General features: G+C 42.3%; 1 protein-coding gene across 3 annotated transcripts in view; it reads right to left on the reverse strand.

Annotated features, from left to right (window-relative positions):
* Positions 1 to 20,388, reverse strand: part of LOC139760422 (uncharacterized) — a 65,411-nt gene extending 45,023 nt beyond the window's left edge. The window contains exons 1-2 of one of the 3 annotated variants that reach the window (XM_071683618.1): positions 20,201 to 20,388; positions 6,304 to 6,361 (exon numbers count right to left, since the gene is read on the reverse strand). The gene's annotated coding sequence lies outside the window, so the exon portion shown is untranslated. Of the gene's footprint in view, positions 1 to 6,303; positions 6,362 to 20,150; positions 20,174 to 20,200 lie in introns of those variants that run through there. The other 2 variants (XM_071683617.1, XM_071683619.1) reach the window with 2 other exon arrangements.
* Between the last annotated feature and the right edge of the window lie 3,830 nt (positions 20,389 to 24,218).

The following is a 24,218-nucleotide window of genomic DNA, read 5'->3' on the forward strand; positions in this document are numbered from 1 at the left end:
ATTTAGGGAATCAGTGATGGATTGCGCAAAAGATGCTTGTGGCATGAGAAGAGTGGGAGGTGGGTTGATTAGAAAGGGTAGTGAGTGGTGGGATGAAGAAGTAAGAGTATTAGTGAAAGAGAAGAGAGAGGCATTTGGACGATTTTTGCAGGGAAAAAATGCAATTGAGTGGGAGATGTATAAAAGAAAGAGACAGGAGGTCAAGAGAAAGGTGCAAGAGGTGAAAAAAAGGGCAAATGAGAGTTGGGGTGAGAGAGTATCATTAAATTTTAGAGTTGACAGAGATGCTCTGTGGAAGGTATTAAGAATATATGGTGTGGGAGGCAAGTTGTTAGAAGCAGTGAAAAGTTTTTATCGAGGATGTAAGGCATGTGTACGTGTAGGAAGAGAGGAAAGTGATTGGTTCTCAGTGAATGTAGGTTTGCGGCAGGGGTGTGTGATGTCTCCATGGTTGTTTAATTTGTTTATGGATGGGGTTGTTAGGGAGGTAAATGCAAGAGTCCTGGAAAGAGGGGCAAGTATGAAGTCTGTTGGGGATGAGAGAGCTTGGGAAGTGAATCAGTTGTTGTTCGCTGATGATACAGCGCTGGTGGCTGATTCATGTGAGAAACTGCAGAAGCTGGTGACTGAGTTTGGTAAAGTGTGTGGAAGAAGAAAGTTAAGAGTAAATGTGAATAAGAGCAAGGTTATTAGGTACAGTAGGGTTGAGGGTCAAGTCAATTGGGAGGTGAGTTTGAATGGAGAAAAACTGGAGGAAGTGAAGTGTTTTAGATATCTGGGAGTGGATCTGTCAGCGGATGGAACCATGGAAGCGGAAGTGGATCATAGGGTGGGGGAGGGGGCGAAAATTTTGGGAGCCTTGAAAAATGTGTGGAAGTCGAGAACATTATCTCGGAAAGCAAAAATGGGTATGTTTGAAGGAATAGTGGTTCCAACAATGTTGTATGGTTGCGAGGCGTGGGCTATGGATAGAGTTTGTGCGCAGGAGGATGGATGTGCTGGAAATGAGATGTTTGAGGACAATGTGTGGTGTGAGGTGGTTTGATCGAGTAAGTAACGTAAGGGTAAGAGAGATGTGTGGAAATAAAAAGAGCGTGGTTGAGAGAGCAGAAGAGGGTGTTTTGAAATGGTTTGGGCACATGGAGAGAATGAGTGAGGATAGATTGACCAAGAGGATATATGTGTCGGAGGTGGAGGGAACGAGGAGAAGAGGGAGACCAAATTGGAGGTGGAAAGATGGAGTGAAAAAGATTTTGTGTGATCGGGGCCTGAACATGCAGGAGGGTGAAAGGAGGGCAAGGAATAGAGTGAATTGGAGCGATGTGGTATACAGGGGTTGACGTGCTGTCAGTGGATTGAATCAAGGCATGTGAAGCGTCTGGGGTAAACCATGGAAAGCTGTGTAGGTATGTATATTTGCGTGTGTGGACGTGTGTATGTACGTGTGTATGGGGGTTGGGCCATTTCTTTCGTCTGTTTCCTCGCGCTACCTCGCAAACGCGGGAGACAGCGACAAAGTATAAAAAAAAAAAAAAAAAAAAAAAAAAAGATGTTCTGGAAGGAGGTAAATAAAGTGCGTAAGACAAGGGAGCAAATGGGAACTTCAGTGAAGGGCGCAAATGGGGAGGTGATAACAAGTAGTGGTGATGAGAAGGAGATGGAGTGAGTATTTTGAAGGTTTGTTGAATGTGTTTGATGATAGAGTGGCAGATATAGGATGTTTTGGTCGAGGTGGTGTGCAAAGTGAGAGGGTTAGGGAAAATGATTTGGTAAACAGAGAAGAGGTAGTGAAAGCTTTGCGGAAGATGAAAGCCGGCAAGGCAGCAGGTTTGGATGGTATTGCAGTGGAATTTATTAAAAAAGGGGGTGACTGTATTGTTGACTGGTTGGTAAGGTTATTTAATGTATGTATGACTCATGGTGAGGTGCCTGAGGATTGGCGGAATGCGTGCATAGTGCCATTGTACAAAGGCAAAGGGGATAGAAGTGAGTGCTCAAATTACAGAGGTATAAGTTTGTTGAGTATTCCTGGTAAATTATATGCGAGGGTATTGATTGAGAGGGTGAAGGCATGTACAGAGCATCAGATTGGGGAAGAGCAGTGTGGTTTCAGAAGTGGTAGAGGATGTGTGGATCAGGTGTTTGCTTTGAAGAATGTATGTGAGAAATACTTAGAAAAGCAAATGGATTTGTATGTAGCATTTATGGATCTGGAGAAGGCATATGATAGAGTTGATAGAGATGCTCTGTGGAAGGTATTAAGAATATATGGTGTGGGAGGAAAGTTGTTAGAAGCAGTGAAAAGTTTTTATCGAGGATGTAAGGCATGTGTACGTGTAGGAAGAGAGGAAAGTGATTGGTTCTCAGTGAATGTAGGTTTGCGGCAGGGGTGTGTGATGTCTCCATGGTTGTTTAATTTGTTTATGGATGGGGTTGTTAGGGAGGTAAATGCAAGAGTTTTGGAAAGAGGGGCAAGTATGAAGTCTGTTGGGGATGAGAGAGCTTGGGAAGTGAGTCAGTTGTTGTTCGCTGATGATACAGCGCTGGTGGCTGATTCATGTGAGAAACTGCAGAAGCTGGTGACTGAGTTTGGTAAAGTGTGTGGAAGAAGAAAGTTAAGAGTAAATGTGAATAAGAGCAAGGTTATTAGGTACAGTAGGGTTGAGGGTCAAGTCAATTGGGAGGTGAGTTTGAATGGAGAAAAACTGGAGGAAGTGAAGTGTTTTAGATATCTGGGAGTGGATCTGGCAGCAGATGGAACCATGGAAGCGGAAGTGGATCATAGGGTGGGGGAGGGGGCGAAAATTCTGGGGCCTTGAAGAATGTGTGGAAGTCGAGAACATTATCTCGGAAAGCAAAAATGGGTATGTTTGAAGGAATAGTGGTTCCAACAATGTTGTATGGTTGCGAGGCGTGGGCTATGGATAGAGTTGTGCGCAGGAGGATGGATGTGCTGGAAATGAGATGTTTGAGGACAATGTGTGGTGTGAGGTGGTTTGATCGAGTGAGTAACGTAAGGGTAAGAGAGATGTGTGGAAATAAAAAGAGCGTGGTTGAGAGAGCAGAAGAGGGTGTTTTGAAGTGGTTTGGGCACATGGAGAGGATGAGTGAGGAAAGATTGACCAAGAGGATATATGTGTCGGAGGTGGAGGGAACAAGGAGAAGAGGGAGACCAAATTGGAGGTGGAAAGATGGAGTGAAAAAGATTTTGTGTGATCGGGGCCTGAACATGCAGGAGGGTGAAAGGAGGGCAAGGAATAGAGTGAATTGGAGCGATGTGGTATACCGGGGTTGACGTGCTGTCAGTGGATTGAATCAAGGCATGTGAAGCGTCTGGGGTAAGCTATGGAAAGCTGTGTAGGTATGTATATTTGCGTGTGTGGACGTATGTATATACATGTGTATGGGGGGGGTTGGGCCATTTCTTTCGTCTGTTTCCTTGCGCTACCTCGCAAACGCGGGAGACAGCGACAAAGTATAATAAAAAAAATAATATATATATATATATATATATATATATATATATATATATATATATATATATATATATATATTTATATATATATATATATATATATATATATATATATATATATATATATATATATATATATATATATATATATTATCCCTGGGGATAGGGGATTAAGAATACTTCCCACGTATTCCCTGCGTGTCGTAGAAGGCGACTAAAAGGGGAGGGAGCGGGGTGCTGGAAATCCTCCCCTCTCGTTTTTTTTTTTAATTTTCCAAAAGAAGGAACAGAGAATTGGGCCAGGTGAGGGTATTCCCTCAAAGGCCCAGTCCTCTGTTCTTAATGCTACCTCGCTAACGCGGGAAATGGCGAATAGTTTAAAAGAAAGAAAAAGATATATATATATATACACATAAACACACACAGACATATACATATAGAAACATGTACATATTCATACTTGGTGCAACCCCACCACAAAGGAAATAGCGTCGCTACCCAGCTGCTTCATTGAGGTAATGCCAAGAAAACACAAAAAAAGGCCACATTTTTCACACTCAGTCTCTAGCTGTCATGTGTAATGCACCGAAACCACAGCCTCCTATCCACATCCAGGCCCCACAGACCTTTCCATCGTTTACCCCAGACACTTCGCATGCCCTGATTCAGTCCACTGGCAGCAAGTCGACCCCAATATACCACACTGTTCCAATTCACTCTATTCCTTGCACGCCTCTCACCCTGCTGTATGTTCAGGCCCCAATCACTCAAAATCTTTTTCACTCCATCCTTCCACCTCCAATTTGGTCTCCTGCTTCTCCTTGTTCCCTTCACCTCTGACACATATATCCTCTTTGTCAATCGTTCCTTGCTCATTCTCTCCATATGTCGAAACCATTTCAACACAGCCTCTTCTGCTCTCTCAACCACACTCTTTTCCACACATCTTCCACACATCTTCCCGGAACACTCAGGATGTGGTTTCTGAATGTCTAAGGAAGTAACCAAGATGAGAAGAAAAGAGTGATACATTGTTACATGTCTGAGAAAAGAGAACCTGGATGGCCTAGGCCTGAGTGAAGCAAGGAAGAAGAATTGTTGGGAAATATCTTAGGGGTAAATTCTGGGTATAGTATGAGGTCAAGGAGGTGAGCAATGAAGGGTGTAGCAGTAATGCTGAAGCAGTTGTGGAACTATGGAAGGAGTGTAAGGGTTAAAATGACAATGAATAATGAAAGAAAACGAGTTACGAGACATGGAATCTTATTATTATGGCCACGAGAAGAATGATCAAGAGAATTGAGTGTTTTGGGAGCAGCTGAAAGTGAGCAGTTTTGATACGAAAGACTGAGTACTAGGGATAAGTGATTTATATGCAAGCATGAGTAATGTGCCACTGGAGGATGTAATTGGAGGACATGGACTATTCAGTAAGGTGAGAGGAAGTGGTGAACAGTTTGTGGAGTTTTGCTCTGAAAAAGGAATGGCAATGGTAATACTTGGTTTAAAAAGAGGGACATACACAAGTATACATGGGTGGGTAGGAAGGGTGATACACGGGCATTACTGAAATACATACTAACTGACAGACGTGCAAAATAGCCTTTTGGATGTGGTGAAAGGGCCAGCTGGTGGGATGTCTGGTCAATACCAGGTTGAGGTAAAGGTGAAGATTTGCATAAAATTTTGAGGGTGACCTAAGTGATTCAGCTTGAAAAAGAGACTTGTGTGAAGAAATACCAGAATAACCTGATTGCAAAATGGCAAAATGTGAGAGTAAACGAAGGTAGAGGAGTGGCTAAGGAATGAGAGGTATTTAAGGAAGCAGTGCTGGCATGGGCAAGAAAAGTGTGTGGTATGCGGTAGGTGCGAGGTGAGCATGTTAGAAAGGACAGGAAGTGATGGAATGAAAGAGACAAGAGAGGTAAATGGGAAGTACTTACAAGGAAGGAGTACAACAGAAGGTCAAGAGGTAAGTGCAGAGCTGGAACAAGAGGGTAAAAGAAAATTAGTGTAAGTTTGAATAAAATTCATGAATAGGATATTTTGGAAAAAGGTTCATAATATGAAAAAAACAAGAAAACACAGGGGAACATATGTGAAGGGGGCAAATTGGGAAGTGATAAGAGGCAATGATGAGTTGAAGTGATGGAATGAGTATTTCGAAGGAATGTTGAATGTGATGATAGTTTAGCTGGTGAAGGGTGTCTGGATTGGGGAGGTGAGAAAAGTGAGTCATGGCAAGTGACTTGGTGAAAAAGAGAGGCTGTGAAAGCCTTGCATAATATGGAATGTTGCAAGGTGGCTAGATAGGATGGTACTGCAGATGAATTTATTATTGGAAGTTGGTGAGTGTTGGTGACAGGATTTTCATTGTATGTATGGATCATAGTAAGGTGCCTGAGGATTGGTGGAATGCATGTCTAGTTTTACAGTATAAAAGCAAGGGGAACAAAGGTAAATGTTAGATCTACAGATATATGTTTATTGAGTGTACCTGGAAAGGTGTATGGAAAAGTGATTGAGAAGATGAAGGCATAAATAGAGCATCAAACCAGGGGGAAGATGTAGTTTCAGGGGTGGTACAGGATGTTTGGATCAGGCCTCTGCTTTAAAGAATGTGTTCCCATAAGAAGGACAGAGAAGATTTCCATTTATAAATGAAAAAAATGTAAGGACCACAAGTAAATGTGCTATAGAAAAAAAATTTAAACCTGATTACCTGTGAGAGATTGATCAACTTAGTGTTTTAATCCCTTGGAGGGCAGCCTAGTCTCAATACATCATGGTATACTAGTCAGTTACCATGAACCAATGAATCAACTCACCGAAATGTGGTTTGGCATGGCATCTGCATTCATTAGTAGCTCCCAACACTATGGCTCTCTTAAAGAAAAAATAAGTTTCATTAAAATAAAAGCTCCTCTAACCCCTATGGCTGAATTCTGATAGCTACTTGTCTGCTGCAGATCTACCAACATCAAAAGGACTGAAACCAGATGTGGACACTTTGTACTCATGAACATGCATCCCTGTGTGGCAGACCCTAGGGTGGAGCTGCACCAACCCTTTATGATAAAGGGATACTGTTCTGGTTCCTACCTCTACTGTAATTCTCTCTATGAAGCCCACGTACTTTTTACTAAAAGTCTTTTACTAAAGGACGAGAAAACAATCCAATACACAAGGAGGAGGTACTTACATTTGTATAGTAGTGGGTAAGGGATGGAAGGGAAGATAAGACACTACAATGTCATGATACCAAACACTAGTTACTCAATAATTCTATTACTGTATGCCTGAACACCTCATTTGTAAAAAGATGCTATAGATTGTGTCATCAAACTAACCAAAAGAGTAAAGCAAATATTAACACCTAAATATAACAGTAAAATATGTACATATGCAAGGGAGAAAGTCTGAGGGAGTGATGGTGGAGGCAACGTGTGACAGAAAACCAAGGTGGTCCCTCGGTATAATTGCAATTACTTTAAATATGCCATACAAGAAACTACAGGTTGAAGTGGCAAGTTAGTTAACTAAAATCAAATACACACATACACACATACATACATAAGCAAATTGAAATAAAGAAGAAATATTCATCTACAAAAAGACTGCTGACATGAGAGCAACCAAACACGACAATCCAGAGAAAATAATATTTTGATTTCAGTGGTTAGCTTGGGGCTGGTCGATGACAGCCTGGCAGCATCTGCTGGCTGCCTGAGGGTGGACCCTTTAGATGAGTGGTGTCCATAAATTCCATGGGTAAGCATAGGATGATGCATGCACACCAAGTATGTAGGTAAATAGAGTCACAACCCTAGCGTTCCCAGGGAATTCTCAAAGTGCTTTTGGGACAAACCACAAAACGAGTAATATAGAATACAATACATTAATAAACAAGCTCGTGATGTTGCTATGTAATGCATAAGACAACACATAATGGCTTAGTGATAAACATAATAACATCAATTAAATGCAATATACCCACTGCTTGACTTAATTTACAAAAAGATTAAGTAAATATCAATATGGTTAAGTCCCAGTTAAAGTATATCACAAACACAGCTTTAGAATATGAGTGATTTTGTATTTCAATTGTTATGTGGCAAATGTGACAGTTATGGATTACATTTTTTACTTTTTTCGTTCTTTTAAACTATTCGCTATTTCCCGCGTTAGCAAGGTAACGTTAAGAACAGAGGACTGGGCCTTTGTGGAATATCCTCACCTGCCTCCCCTCTGTTCCTTCTTTTGGAAAAAAAAGAAAAAAAAAACACAAACAAATTAGTCGATGGTGAGGACGGCTATGAAGATCAGGGAAAATGTGTATCTACTATAGAAGGTGAAAAATTTCAAAAACCGACAGAACCTACAAAAATCTTCCCTTCAGTTATATTGAGATGTAACAAAACATGCTTTTATAATCAAAATATACCATGGACTTTGTCTGGCACATTTCTCCATGGGAGAACTCTTTCATGCACCGGAACACATTTGTGTGTGAAAATTCTCTTGTATGTATGAAGTATCAAAAGATTTTGCATTGCATTGGTCACATGGTACATGGATAATAGAAAATAAATTGGAAATTGTCGTTTGGAAATTTCTTTTTTCTTTTCTGCTACTGAAATTTATAAGTCGATAGTGGAGAGGGCTATGAAAATCAAAGAAAACTTGGAAATATTAATGTAAGAGTATCTTTAAAATTTCAAAAAATGAACAGAACCTAGGAGAATCTCGCTCTTCATTAATGTAAGGCTGAAGTTCATTTTAACATGATGCTATGATCAAAATGCACCAAGAACACTAATGTACATAAATTCATGCACTGAAATGAAACTGTGCATGAGAATGTTTCTGTGGGTTTTTGGCAGCAGGATTCCACAAACAATGCCCAAAAAACAAAAGTATATTTATGAAAAAATTATAACAATCACATATTTTTCAAATAATAAGGAAACAAGTGTCAGCTGCTATGGGAAGTCCCATAAATGTAGATGATTCTTAGATAAATTTCACAAACTCTTACTTTTCTGATCCTCATTTTTCCCAATTCGTGTTAGCCCTCCAAACTATTAATATTTATCACAAAATTTAGAAAACTGATCAAAATATGAATCACCACTCTTATTATGTCCTCCACATAAAATCCTAACATTTCCACAGAAATCTATTTGAATTCCAAAGTTGTAATTAAGGTGAACCTAATTAGGAATTTATTACTTTAGCATTGCAGCAAATCTAATGCAAACAGTTACAAAAACCAGCAAAAGGATTATTAGAGTCAGAAAAACTCAGTTGCTAGAGATTACTTTAAGGAAAATTAGTTTGGTCTTTCAGAGTTGAGAGTTTCTTTACATTTCTCTTCGCACCCACTACCAATCCAAGAAACTTTACCTTATCTAACATTGTTGAAATTGATTACCCCAGGTGAAATAAAGTTCTTACTGAAAGAGTAACATCAGTATGGTTTTTGTTGACTAAATTTTCAGTGTCACTGTAGTTAACATTTACTTAAGAAAAGTTCATCTGTAATACTGATAATTACTATATCTTATTGCCTTTATTCAAACCTAAAACCCTTGATATATATATTATTATATTTATACTTTGTCGCTGTCTCCTGCACTAGCGAGGTAGCGCAAGGAAACAGACGAAAGAATGGCGCAAACCACCCACATACACATGTACATACATACACGTCCACACACACACATATACATACCTATACATCTCAACGTATTCATACATATACACAAAGACATATACATATATACACATGTACATAATTCCTACTGTCTGCCCTTATTCATTCCTGTCACCACCCCGCCACACATGAAATGACAACCTCCTCCCCCCCCGCATGCGTGCGAGGTAGCGCTAGGAAAAGACAACAAAGGCCACATTCATTCACACTCAGTCTCTAGCTGTCATGTATAATGCACTGAAACCATAGCTCCCTTTCCACATTCGGGCCCCACAAAACTTTCCATGGTTTATCCCAGGCGCATCACATGCCCTGGTTCAATCCACTGACAGCACATCAACCACGGTACACCACATCATTCCAATTCACTCGATTCCTTGCACGGCTTTCACCCTCCTGCATGTTCAGGCCCCGATCGCTTTTCACTCCATCCTTCCATCTCCAATTTGGTCTCCCACTTCACCTCGTTCCATCCACCTCTGACACATATATCCTCTTTGTCAATCTTTCCTCACTCATTCTCTCCATGTGACCAAACCATTTTAGAACACCCTCTTCTGCTCTCTCAACCACTCTTTTTATTAACACACATCTCTCTTACCCTTTCATTACTTACTTGATCAAACTAGCTCACACCACATATTGTCCTCAAACATCTCATTTCCAACACATCCACCCTCCTCCGTGCAACTCTATCTACAGCCCATGCCTCACAACCACATAACATTGTTGGAACCACTATTCCTTCAAACATACCCATTTTTGCTTTCTGAGATAACGTTCTTGCCTTGCACACATTTTTCAACGCTCCTAGAACTTTCATCCCCTCTCCCATCCTGTGACTCGCTTCCGTTTCCATGGTTCCATCCGCTGCCAAATCCACTCCCAGATATGTAATATATATACATATTTTTTTTTTTTTTTTGCTTTGTCGCTGTCTCCCGATTTGCAAGGTAGCGCAAGGAAGCAGACGAAAGAAATGGCCCAACCCACCCACATACACATGTATATACATACGTCCACACACGCAAATATACATACCCACACAGCTTTCCATGGTTTACCCCAGACGCTTCACATGCCCTGATTCAATCCACTTACAGCACGTCAACCCCAGTATACCACATCGATCCAATTCACTCTATTCCTTGCCCTCCTTTCACCCTCCAGGCCCTGATCACACAAAATCTTTTTCACTCCATCTTTCCACCTCCAATTTGGTCTCCCACTTCTCCGCGTTCCCTCCACCTCCGACACATATATCCTCTTGGTCAATCTTTCCTCACTCATTCTCTCCATGTGCCCAAACCATTTCAAAACACCCTCTTCTGCTCTCTCAACCACGCTCTTTTTATTTCCACACATCTCTCTTACCCTTACGTTACTTACTCGATCAAACCACCTCACACCACACATTGTCCTCAAACATCTCATTTCCAGCACATCCACCCTCCTGCGCACAACTCTATCCATAGCCCACGCCTCGCAACCATACAACATTGTTGGAACCACTATTCCTTCAAACATACCCATTTTTGCTTTCCAAGATAATGTCCTCAACTTCCAAACATTCTTCAAGGCTCCCAGAATTTTCGCCCCCTCCCCCACCCTATGATTCACTTCCGCTTCCATGGTTCCATCCGCTGCCAGAACCACTTCCAGATATCTAAAACACTTTACCTCCTCCAGTTTTTCTCCATTCAAACTTACCTCCCAATTGACTTGACCCTCAACACTACTGTACATAAATAACCTTGCTCTTACTCACATTTACTCTTAACTTTCTTCTCTCACACACTTTACCAAACTCAGTCACCAGCTTCTGCAGTTTCTTACATGAATCAGCCACCAGCGCTGTATGATCAGCGAACAACAACTGGCTCACTTCCCAAGCTCTCTCATCCACAACAGACTTCATACTTGCCCCTCTTTCCAAAACTCTTGCATTCATCTCCCTAACAACCCCATCCATAAACAAATTAAACAACCATGGAGACATCACACACCCCTGCCGCAAACCTACATTCACTGAGAACCAATCACTTTCCTCTCTTCCTACACGTACACATGCCTTACATCCTCGATAAAAACTTTTCACTGCTTCTAACAACTTGCCTCCCACACCATATATTCTTAAAACCTTCCACAGAGTATCTCTATCAACTCTATCATATGCCTTCTCCAGATCCATAAATGCTACATACAAATCCATTTGTTTTTCTAAGTATTTCTCACATACATTCTTCAAAGCAAACACCTGATCCACACATCCTCTACCACTTCTGAAACCACACTGCTCTTCCCCAATCTGATGCTCTGTACATGCCTTCAACCTCTCAAGCAATACCCTCCCATATAATTTCCCAGGAATACTCAACAAACTTATACCTCTGTAATTTGAGCACTCACTCTTATCCCCTTTGCCTTTGTACAATGGCACTATGCAAGCATTCCACCAATCCTCAGGCACCTCACCATGAATCATACATACATCAAATAACCTCACCAACCAGTCAACAATACAGTCACCCCTTTTTTAATAAATTCCACTGCAATACCATCCAAACCTGCTGCTTTGCCGGCTTTCATCTTCCGTAAAGCTTTTACTACCTCTTCTCTATTTACCAAATCATTTTCCCTAACCCTCTCACTTTGCACACCACCTCGACCAAAACACCCTATATCTGCCACTCTATCATCAAACACATTCAACAAACCTTCAAAATACTCACTCCATCTCCTTCTCACATCACCACTACTTGTTAGCACCTCCCCATTAGCCCCCCTCACTGAAGTTCCCATTTGCTCCCTTGTCTTATGCACTTTATTTACCTCCTTCCAAAACATCTTTTTATTCTCCTTGAAATTTAATGATACTCTCTCACCCCAACTCTCATTTGCCCTCTTTTTCACCTCTTGCACCTTTCTCTTGACCTCCTGCCTCTTTCTTTTATACCTCTCCCACTCATTTGCATTTTTTCCCTGCAAAAATCGTTCAAATCCCTCTCTCTTCTCTTTCACTAATAATCTTACTTCTTCATCCCACCACTCACTACCTTTTCTAATCAACCCACCTCCCACTCTTCTCATGCCACAAGCATCTTTTGCGCAAGCCATCACTGCTTCCCTAAATACATCCCATTCCTCCCCCACTCCCCTTACCTCCTTTGTTCTCACCTTTTTCCATTCTGTACTCTGTCTCTCCTGGTACTTCCTCACACAAGTCTCCTTCCCAAGCTCACTTACTCTCACCACACTCTTCACCCCAACATTCCCTCTTCTTTTCTGAAAACCCCCACAAATCTTCACCTTCGCCTCCACAAGATAATGATCAGACATCCCTCCAGTCGCACCTCTCAGCACATGAACATCCAAAAGTCTCTCTTTCGTGCATCTATCAATTAACACGTAATCCAATAACGCTCTCTGGCCATCTCTCCTACTTACATACATATACTTATGTATATCTCGCTTTTTAAACCAGGTATTCCCAATCACCAGTCCTTTTTCAGCACATAAATCTACAAGCTCTTCACCATTTCCATTTACAACACTGGACACTCCATGTATACCAATTATTCCCTCAACTGCCACATTACTCACCTTTGCATTCAAATCACCCATTACTATAACCCGGTCTTGTGCATCAAAACCACTAACACAATCATTTAACTGCTCCCAAAACACTTGCCTCTCATGATCTTTCTTCTCATGCCCAGGTGCATATGCACCAATAATCACCCATCTCTCTCCATCAACTTTCAGTTTTACCCATATCAATCTAGAATTTACTTTCTTACACTCTATCACATACTCCCACAACTCCTGATTCAGGAGTAGTGCTACTCCTTCCCTTGCTCGTATCCTCTCACTAACCCCTGACTTTACTCCCAAGACATTCCCAACCCACTCTTCCCCTTTACCCTTTAGGTTTGTTTCACTCAGAGCCAAAACATCCAGGTTCCTTTCCTCAAACATACTACCTATCTCTCCTTTTTTCTCATCTTGGTTACATCCACATACATTTAGACACCCAAATCTGAGCCTTCGAGGAGGATGAGCACTCCTCGCGTGACTCCTTCTTCTGTTTCCCCTTTTAGAAAGTTAAAATACAAAGAGGGGAGAGTTTCTGGCCCCCCACTCCCATCCCCTTTAGTCGCCTTCTACGACACGCGAGGAATGCGTGGGAAGTATTCTTTCTCCCCTATCCCCAGGGATATATATACATATATATATATATATATATATATATATATATATATATATATATATATATATATATATATATATCGTTCTCTGTTCCTTCTTTAAAAAAAACAAGAGGGGAGGATTTCCAGCCCCCCGCTCCCTCCCCTTTTAGTCGCCTTCTACGACATGCAGGGAATACGTGGGAAGTATTCTTTCTCCCCTATCCCCAGGTAAGGATATTCCCTCAGAGGCCCAGTCCTCTGTTCTTAACGCTACCTTGCTAACGCGGGAAATGGCGAATAGTATGAAAGAAAAAAGAAAATATATATATATATATATATATATATATATATATATATATATATATATATATATATATATATATGTATGTATATTTGCGTGTGTGGACGTTTGTATGTACATGTGTATGGGGGGGGGTTGGGCCATTTCTTTCGTCTGTTTCCTTGCGCTACCTCGCAAACGCGGGAGACAGCGACGAGGTATAAAAAAAAAAAAAAAAAAAAAAAAAATATATATATATATATATATATATATATATATATATATATATATATATATATATATATATATATATATCAGCGAACAACAACTGACTCACTTCCCAAGCTCTCTCATCCCCAACAGACTTCATACTTGCCCCTCTTTCCAAAACTCTTGCATTTACCTCCCTAACAACCCCATCCATAAACAAATTAAACAACCATGGAGACATCACACACCCCTGCCGCAAACCTACATTCACTGAGAACCAATCACTTTCCTCTCTTCCTACACGTACACATGCCTTACATCCTCGATAAAAACTTTTCACTGCTTCTAACAACTTTCCTCCCACACCATATATTCGTAATACCTTCCACAGAGCATCTCTATCAACTCTATCATATGCCTTCTCCAGATCCATAAATGCTACATACAAATCCATTTGCTTTTCTAAGTATTTCTCACATACATTCTTCAAAGCAAACACCTGATCCACACATCCTCTACCACTTCTGAAACCACACTGCTCTTCCCCAATCTGATGCTCTGTACATGCCTTCATCCTCTCAATCAATACCCTCCCATATAATTTACCAGGAATACTCAACAAACTTATACCTCTGTAATCTGAGCACTCACTCTTATCCCCTTTGCCTTTGTACAATGGCACTATGCAGGCATTCCGCCAATCCTCAGGCACCTCACCATGAGTCATACATACATTAAATAACCTTACCAACCAGTCAACAATACAGTCACCCCCTTTTTTAATAAATTCCACTGCAATACCATCCAAACCCGCTGCCTTGCCGGCTTTCATCTTCCGCAAAGCTTTCACTACCTCTTCTCTGTTTACCAAATCATTTTCCCTAACCCTCTCACTTTGCACACCACCTCGACCAAAACACCCTATATCTGCCACTCTATCATCAAGCACATTCAACAAACCTTCAAAATACTCACTCCATCTCCTTCTCACATCACCACTACTTGTTATCACCTCCCCATTTGCGCCCTTCACTGAAGTTCCCATTTGCTCCCTTGTCTTCCGCACTTTATTTACTTCCTTCCAGAACATCTTTTTATTCTCCCTAAAATTTAATGATACTCTCACCCCAACTCTCATTTGCCCTTTTTTTTCACCTCTTGCACCTTTCTCTTGACCTCCTGTCTCTTTCTGACGATACAGCGCTGGTGGCTGATTCATGTGAGAAACTGCAGAAGCTGGTGACTGAGTTTGGTAAAGTGTGTGGAAGAAGAAAGTTAAGAGTAAATGTGAATAAGAGCAAGGTTATTAGGTACAGTAGGGTTGAGGGTCAAGTCAATTGGGAGGTGAGTTTGAATGGAGAAAAACTGGAGGAAGTGAAGTGTTTTAGATATCTGGGAGTGGATCTGGCAGCGGATGGAACCATGGAAGCGGAAGTGGATCATAGGGTGGGGGAGGGGGCGAAAATTCTGGGGGCCTTGAAGAATGTGTGGAAGTCGAGAACATTATCTCGGAAAGCAAAAATGGGTATGTTTGAAGGAATAGTGGTTCCAACAATGTTGTATGGTTGCGAGGCGTGAGCTATGGATAGAGTTGTGCGCAGGAGGATGGATGTGCTGGAAATGAGATGTTTGAGGACAATGTGTGGTGTGAGGTGGTTTGATCGAGTGAGTAACGTAAGGGTAAGAGAGATGTGTGGAAATAAAAAGAGCATGGTTGAGAGAGCAGAAGAGGGTGTTTTGAAGTGGTTTGGGCACATGGAGAGGATGAGTGAGGAAAGATTGACCAAGAGGATATATGTGTCGGAAGTGGAGGGAACAAGGAGAAGAGGGAGACCAAATTGGAGGTGGAAAGATGGAGTGAAAAAGATTTTGTGTGATCGGGGCCTGAACATGCAGGAGGGTGAAAGGAGGGCAAGGAATAGAGTGAATTGGAGCGATGTGGTATACCGGGGTTGACGTGCTGTCAGTGGATTGAATCAAGGCATGTGAAGCGTCTGGGGTAAGCCATGGAAAGCTGTGTAGGTATGTATATTTGCGTGTGTGGACGTATGTATATACATGTGTATGGGGGGGGGTTGGGCCATTTCTTTCGTCTGTTTCCTTGCGCTACCTCGCAAACGCGGGAGACAGCGACAAAGTATAATAAAAAAATATATATATATATATATATATATATATATATATATATATATATATATATATATATATATATATATGTATTTTTTTTTTGTCGCTGTCTCCCGCGTTTGCGAGGTAGCGCAAGGAAACGGACGAAAGAAATGGCCCAACCCACCCCCATACACATGTATATGCATACACGTCCACACACGCAAATATACATACCTACACAGCTTTCCATGGTTTACCCCAGACGCTTCACATGCCCTGATTCAATCCACTGACAGCACGTCAACCCCGGTATACCACATCGATCCAATTCACTTTATTTCTTGCCCTCCTTTCACCCTCCTGCATGTTCAGGCCCCGATCACACAAAATCTTTTTCACTCCATCTTTCCACCTCCAATTTGGTCTCCCACTTCTCCTCGTTCCCTCCACCTCCAACACATATATCCTCTTGGTCAATCTTTCCTCACTCATTCTCTCCATGTGCCCAAACCATTTTAAAACATCCTCTTCTGCTCTCTCAACCACGCTCTTTTTATTTCCACACATCTCTCTTACCCTTACGTTACTTACTCGATCAAACCACCTCACACCACACATTGTCCTCAAACATCTCATTTCCAGCACATCCAGGTTTGGTGGAAAAACATCAGTGGAATCATTACACTTGTTGAAATGATTTTGAAGGAAGTTGACTGGATATGACAGCTAATTAATCGTTTAACAACAAACAACTTAATTGTATGGATGGCAAGGAAGATCAGCACATATGCAATCTTTCTTTACTGTGAAATTACATGAAACAACCACAGAAATAAGAAAATAAAATCTCTCCTTAGTTCTCCTAACACCCAATGTTTATTCTATTTTCATTGTGTGAGATTTTTAAAGCTTCTCTTAACTTGTTCTGGTGTTTATCTACTTTTATATAAAAAACAAATTTACTCTGATTGTCACTGCTTTCTACACTAATGTCTTATCTATTAACACAAGAGTACTTAATGTCATTTTACAAAATCAGTAAATTGTCAATTCACTTCTACACAATGTAATGAGACCACTGATATATACTTCTATTAAGTTTCCCTTTCCACTTCTGCAATGTATACCCTCTTAATCAATCTATCCTGACTCATTCTTTCCATGTCTAAATAATTTCAGCACACCTTCTTCAGCTTCATAAGTCATGCTCTTTTTTGCTACCACAGCCCACTTTTACTCAGGTCTTCCTACTAGACCAATCCTTCTCATGCCACACACAGTCTTCAAGAATTTCATTTCAGACACATCCAACATCTTCCATACCCTTTCATTTTGGGTCTATGCCTCACATTAATATAGTACTGCACTATCAAATGTATCAAGCATTGCCACCATCAAATTAGCTGCTGCTGTAGATGGCATGGCTACTTATCATGCTGTTTATTTATTAACATCCAATGCCAATTAGGCGGTGCTCAATCTTGAGTGTAACTGAGACTAGAATATAGAAACTTATAATTACTATTACCTACTGAAGATGACATGTAGGGATTATAAAATCTACATCTATTCATAAAATTGTATTACATGCAAATACTTTTACTTTAATTAACCCAACATTTTTGATGATGTTAAACTATTGATTGATAATTGTAAAAAACTGGTTCTCATTATTATTAGCTTTGAATATTACCTGATTCTGTTCTAAAGTTCCTTCATTACTAATATAGCATTTAATACAACATCAGTTGTGAAGCATTACTATGAGCAAAACTGTTTTGGTGAAAGTTCAATGGAGCTCTGCACTGAAGTAAGCTTTGGGAAATGACTACAAAACTTAAAAAGAATTTGGTATTTTATTTCATTCATAATTACAGAAATATGGTATCTGCAAAACAGGTTTTGGAGCATTATATCTCAATGAAAGATTTTAAATTAAACAGTAAAACAATAACTGTTATGCACACTGCAGAAAATGTGGGGCTCATTTATGTTAAGCGTAGGTATACACTTGGAAAATATCAAATGGAACCATATAAATCTCATCTAACCTTACATAATAATCAAAATGATAGTGGATATAAATCTCATCTAACCTTACATAACCAAAATGATAGTGGAATATACAATACGAACATAATTTTTGCCTGCTAATAAGGATTATGTGTTGTCTGTTTGTTTACACTTAACAATGCATTTCCATGAGCATGACTGGTATACTTCAGCCAGATTACTGAAAATTGCATAAAATTCTGATTGCTATGAAGGTTATGAGGTAGGTTCTGTAGGTTTATTAATCCCACAAGAACCCATTTACACAACTGCTGCCCAATATCTTCCATGTCCTGCTGCACAAAGCTGGTTTCTGTGCAGAGCTCAACTGATGTGCTAACATACATTATACAAAACCAAATACGGTTAATCAATGTAAAATTATGTCCTACATTTTCTTCTTTGTCAGAAAACAACATAACATGTTAAAACTTTGCCTTGTAGCCAGAAGGATACCAGAAATATATGTGTCACATGATGTGGATCACATGGCTACTAGTGTTTGCTGCCACCCAGGACCAAGTAACAACCATGACTGCATCTAGTATGTTTTACACTATCAAACATTAACACATAATGGGTAGGGAGGCAAGTTGTGGCACACTATCAAACATTATCACATAATGGGTAGGAAGGCAGGTTGTGGCATGCTATCAAACATTATCACATAATAGGTAGAGAGACAGATTGTGGCACACTATCAAACATTATCACATAATGGGTAGGAAGGCAGGTTGTGGCACACTATCAAACATTATCACATAATAGGTAGGGAGGCAGGTTGTGGCACACTATCAAACATTATCACATAATAGGTAGGGAGGCAGGTTGTGGCACACTATCAAACATTATCACATAATGGGTAGGAAGGCAGGTTGTGGCACACTATCAAACATTATCACATAATAGGTAGGGAGGCAGGTTGTGGCACACTATCAAACATTATCACATAATGGGTAGGAAGGCAGGTTGTGGCACACTATCAAACATTATCACATAATAGGTAGGGAGGCAAGTTGTGGCACACTATCAAACATTATCACATAATGGGTAGGAAGGCAGGTTGTGGCATGCTATCAAACATTATCACATAATAGGTAGGGAGACAGATTGTGGCACACTATCAAACATTATCACATAATGGGTAGGAAGGCAGGTTGTGGCACACTATCAAACATTATCACATAATAGGTAGGGAGGCAGGTTGTGGCACACTATCAAACATTATCACATAATAGGTAGGGAGGCAGGTTGTGGCACACTATCAAACATTATCACATAATGGGTAGGAAGGCAGGTTGTGGCACACTATCAAACATTATCACATAATAGGTAGGAAGGCAGGTTGTGGCACACTATCAAACATTATCACATAATAGGTAGGGAGACAGATTGTGGCACACTATCAAACATTATCACATAATGGGTAGGAAGGCAGGTTGTGGCACACTATCAAACATTATCACATAATAGGTAGGGAGACATTGTGGCACACTATCAAACATTATCACATAATAGGTAGGGAGACAGGTTGTGGCACACTATCAAACATTATCACATAATGGGTAGGAAGGCAGGTTGTGGCACTCTATCAAACATTATCACATAATGGGTAGGAAGGCAGGTTGTGGCACTCTATCAAACATTATCACATAATAGGTAGGGAGACATTGTGGCACACTATCAAACATTATCACATAATAGGTAGGGAGACAGTTGTGGCACACTATCAAACATTATCACATAATAGGTAGGGAGACAGGTTGTGGCACACTATCAAACATTATCACATAATAGGTAGGGAGGCAGGTTGTGGCATAATTTTAAAGGTTATGCAAAATATCAATACATTACTTATCTTAATATTAACCCCGTGATTCCCCTCTCATATCACACCTTCTTATATCATTCATGACCAAATACATCGAGCTTTTCCAGGTATTTGCATAATCATTGTTAAATATATAATGTATCTAGAACACAAGGGTGAGCACTGATGTCATTTCCCAAAGCTGTGGATCAATAGATGTATGGGCAGCAGTAACCTACTGCTATTATTAACCCGGGGTTTTGTTATTTTACTGTTATTAACATTATAGAAAGCTACAACAGTTGTACCTCAAACCTGGTTTGCGATCATAGAAAGTTACAACAGTTGTACCTCATACCTGGCTCACGATCAATACAACAGTCGAGAGTGGACCTCACTGGTCATCATCACAACACAGTCGGTCGAAGTTGTTGACAAGCCAACATATCCACCAACACGAACATATCTAGCGCATCCAGCAGGCAGCACACGAACATACCAGCGCATCCAGCAGGCAGCACACGAACATACCAGCGCATCCAGCAGGCAGCACACGAACATACCAGCGCATCCAGCAGGCAGCACACGAACATACCAGCGAATCCAGCAGGCAGCACACGAACATACCAGCGAATCCAGCAGACAGCACACGAACATACCAGCGCATCCAGCAGGCAGCACACGAACATACCAGCGCATCCAGCAGGCAGCACACGAACATACCAGCGCATCCAGCAGGCAGTACACGAACATACCCAGCGTATCCAGGAGGCAGCACACGAACATATCCAGCGTATCCAACAGGCAGCACACGAACATATCCAGCGTATCCAGCACGCAGCACACGAACATACCCAGCGTATCCAGCAGGCAGCACACGAACATATCCAGCACATCCAGCAGGCAGTGCACAAACATATCCAGCGTATCCAGCAGGCATCACACGAACATATCCAGCGTATCTAGCACGCAGCACACGAACATACCAAGCGTATCCAGCAGGCAGCACACGGAACATATCCAGCGTATCCAGCAGGCAGCACATGAACATATCCATCGTATCCAGCAGGCAGCAACACGAACATATCCAGTGCGTCCAGCAGGCAGCGCACAAACATATCTATCGTATCCAGCAGACAGCACACGAACATATGTAGCGTATTCAGCAGGCAGCTCACGAACATTTCCAGCAGGCAGCAACTCAAACATATCCAGGGCGTCCAGCAAGCAGCGCACAAGCATATCCAGCAAGCAGTGCACAAACATATCCAGTGTATCCAGCAGGCAGCACATGAACATATCCAGCATATCCAGCAGGCAGCACACGAACAAATTCAGCGTATCCAGCAGGCAACGTAAGAACATATCCAGCGTATCCACCAGGTAGCACACAAAGATATCCAGCGCATCCAGCAGTCAGCACACGAACATATCCACTGTATCCAGCAGGCTGCGCACGAGCATATCCAGCGCATCAATCAGGCAGGATACGAATATAGCCAGCGTGTTCAGCGGGTAGCAGACGAACATATCCAGCGTATCCAGCAGACAGTACACGAACATATCCAACGTATCCAGCAGGCAGCACAGGAATATATCCAGCGCATCCAGCAGGCAGCAACACGAACATATCCAGCGTATTCAGCAAGCAGCACAGGAACATATCCAGCGTTGGATATCCAGTAGGCAGCGCAGGAACATATCTAACGTATCGAGCAGGCAGTGCACGAACATATGCAGTCATCCAGCAGGCAGCACACGAACATATCCAACGCATCCAGCAGGCAGCACAGGAACATATTCAGAGCATCCAGCAAGTAGGAACACGAACATATCAAGCGTATCCAATAGGCAGCACACGAATATGTCCAGCGCATACAGCAAGCAGCGCACAGACATATCCAGCGCATCCAGCAGGCAGCACACGAACATATCCACCTAATCCAGCAGGTAGCACACGAACACATTCAGCGTATCCAGCAGGCAACGCACGAACATATCCAGCGTAGCCACCAGGTAGCACACAAAGGTATCCAACACATCCAGCAGTCAGCACACAAACATATCCACTGTATCCAGCAGGCTGCGCACGAGCATATCCAGCGCATCCAGCAGGCAGGATACGAACATATCCAGCGTGTGCAGCAGGTAGCACACGAACGTATCTAGCGTATCCAGCAGGCAGTACACGAACATATCAAGTGTATCCAGCGGGCAGCACACGAAAATATCCAGCGCATCTAGCAGGCAGCACAAGAACATATGCAGTGTATCCAGTAGGCAGCACACGAACATATCTAGCGTATCCAGCAGGCAGCACAAGAACATATCCAGCGCATCCACCAGAGAGGGAAAGAACATCCAGCGCATTCAGTAGGCAGCTAGCGAACATCCAGCGTATCCAGCAGGAAGAGCGCACACATATCCAGCGTATCCAATAAGCAGCACACAAATATATCCTCCGTATCCAGCAGGCAGCGAACGAACCTCCAGCATATACAGCAGGCAGGAAACGAACATCCAACGCGTCCAGCAGGCAGCGCACAAACATACCCAACGTATCGAACAGGCAGCACACGAACATATCCAAGGTATTCAGCAGGCAGCACACAAACATATCCAGCATATTCAGCAGGCAGAGCAGAAACATATGCAGCGTATCCAGCAAGCAGCGCAGGAAAATATCCAGCGTATTCAGCAGGCAGCGCACGAACATATCCAGCGTATCCAGCAAGCAGCACACGAACATATATAGCACATCCAGCAGGTAGCACAGGAACATATCCAGCGCACGAAGCAGGCAGCACAGGAACATACCCAGCGCATCCAGCAGGCAGCCGGCAAACATATCCAGCACATCCAGCATGCAGTACACGAACATATCTAACACATCCAGGAAGCAGCAACACGTACATATTCAGCATATCCAGCAGGCAGCACACGAACATATCAGCGCATCCAGCAGGCAGCAACACGAATACATCCAGCCCATCTAGCCGGCAGCGCACGAACATATCCAGCCCATCCAGCAAGCAGCAATACGAATATATCCAGCACATCCAGCAGGCAGCACAGGAACATATGCAGCAACACGAACATATCCAGCGTATTCAGCAGGCAGCGCACGAACATATATAGCGCATCTGGCAGGAAGCAACACGAACATATCCAGCGTATCCAGCAAGGAGCAGAGGAACATATCCAGCGTATCCAGGAGTCAGCACACGAACATATCCAACGCATCCAGCAGGCAGCACACGAACATATCCAGCGAATCCAGCAGGTAGCACAGGAACATATTCAGCGTATCCAGCAGGCAGCTCGCAAACATCCACTGTAGCCAGCAAGCAGCACACGAACATATCCAGCATATCATGCAGGCAGCGCACGAACATATCCAGTGCATCCAGCAACAGCAACACGAACATATGCAGCACATCCAACAGGCAGCAACACGAATATATCCTGCGTATGCAGCAGCCAACGCACAAACATATCCAGCGTACCCAGGAAGTAAGCACAGGAACATATCCAGCGCATCCAACAGGCAGCAAAACAAACATATCCAGCGTATCCAGCAGGCAGCGCACGAACATATCCAGCGCATCCAGCAGGGAGCACAGGACCTTATCCAGTGTATCAAGCAAGCATCACACAATCATATCCAGAGCATCCAGGAGGCAACACAGGAGCATATCCAGCGAATCCATCAGGCAGAGCGCAAACATCCACAGTATCCGGCAAGCAGCGCACAAACATATCTAGCGCATCCAGCATGCAGCAATACGAACATATCCAGCGTATCCAGGAGGCAGCACACAAACATATCCAGCGTATCCAGCAGGCAGCGCACCAATATATCCAGCGCATCCACCAATGAACACACTAACATATCCAACGCATCTATCAGGCAGCACACGAATATATCCAGCGCATCCAGCAGGCAGCACAGGAACATATCCAACGTATCCAGCAGATAGAGCGCAAACGTCCAAAGTATCCAGCAAGCAGCGTGCAAACATATCCAGCGCATTCAGCAGGCAGCGCACCAATATATCCAGCGCATCCACCAAGGAATACACTAACATATCCAACGCATCTATCAGGCAGCACACGAATATATCCAGCGCATCCAGCAGGCAGCACAGGAACATATCCAACATATCCAGCAGATAGAGCGCAAAGATCCACAGTATCCAGCAAGCAGCGTGCAAACATATCCAGCGCATTCAGCAAGCAGCGCACGAACATATCCAGCCCATCCAGCAAGCAGCAACACGAGCATATCCAGCGCATCCAGCAGGCAGCACAGGACCTTATCCAGCATATCAAGCAAGCAGCACACGAACACATCCAGCGCATCCAGCAGGCAGCAC

This window comes from Panulirus ornatus, chromosome 36 (assembly GCF_036320965.1).
Source record: "Panulirus ornatus isolate Po-2019 chromosome 36, ASM3632096v1, whole genome shotgun sequence".
NCBI lineage: Eukaryota > Metazoa > Arthropoda > Malacostraca > Decapoda > Palinuridae > Panulirus > Panulirus ornatus.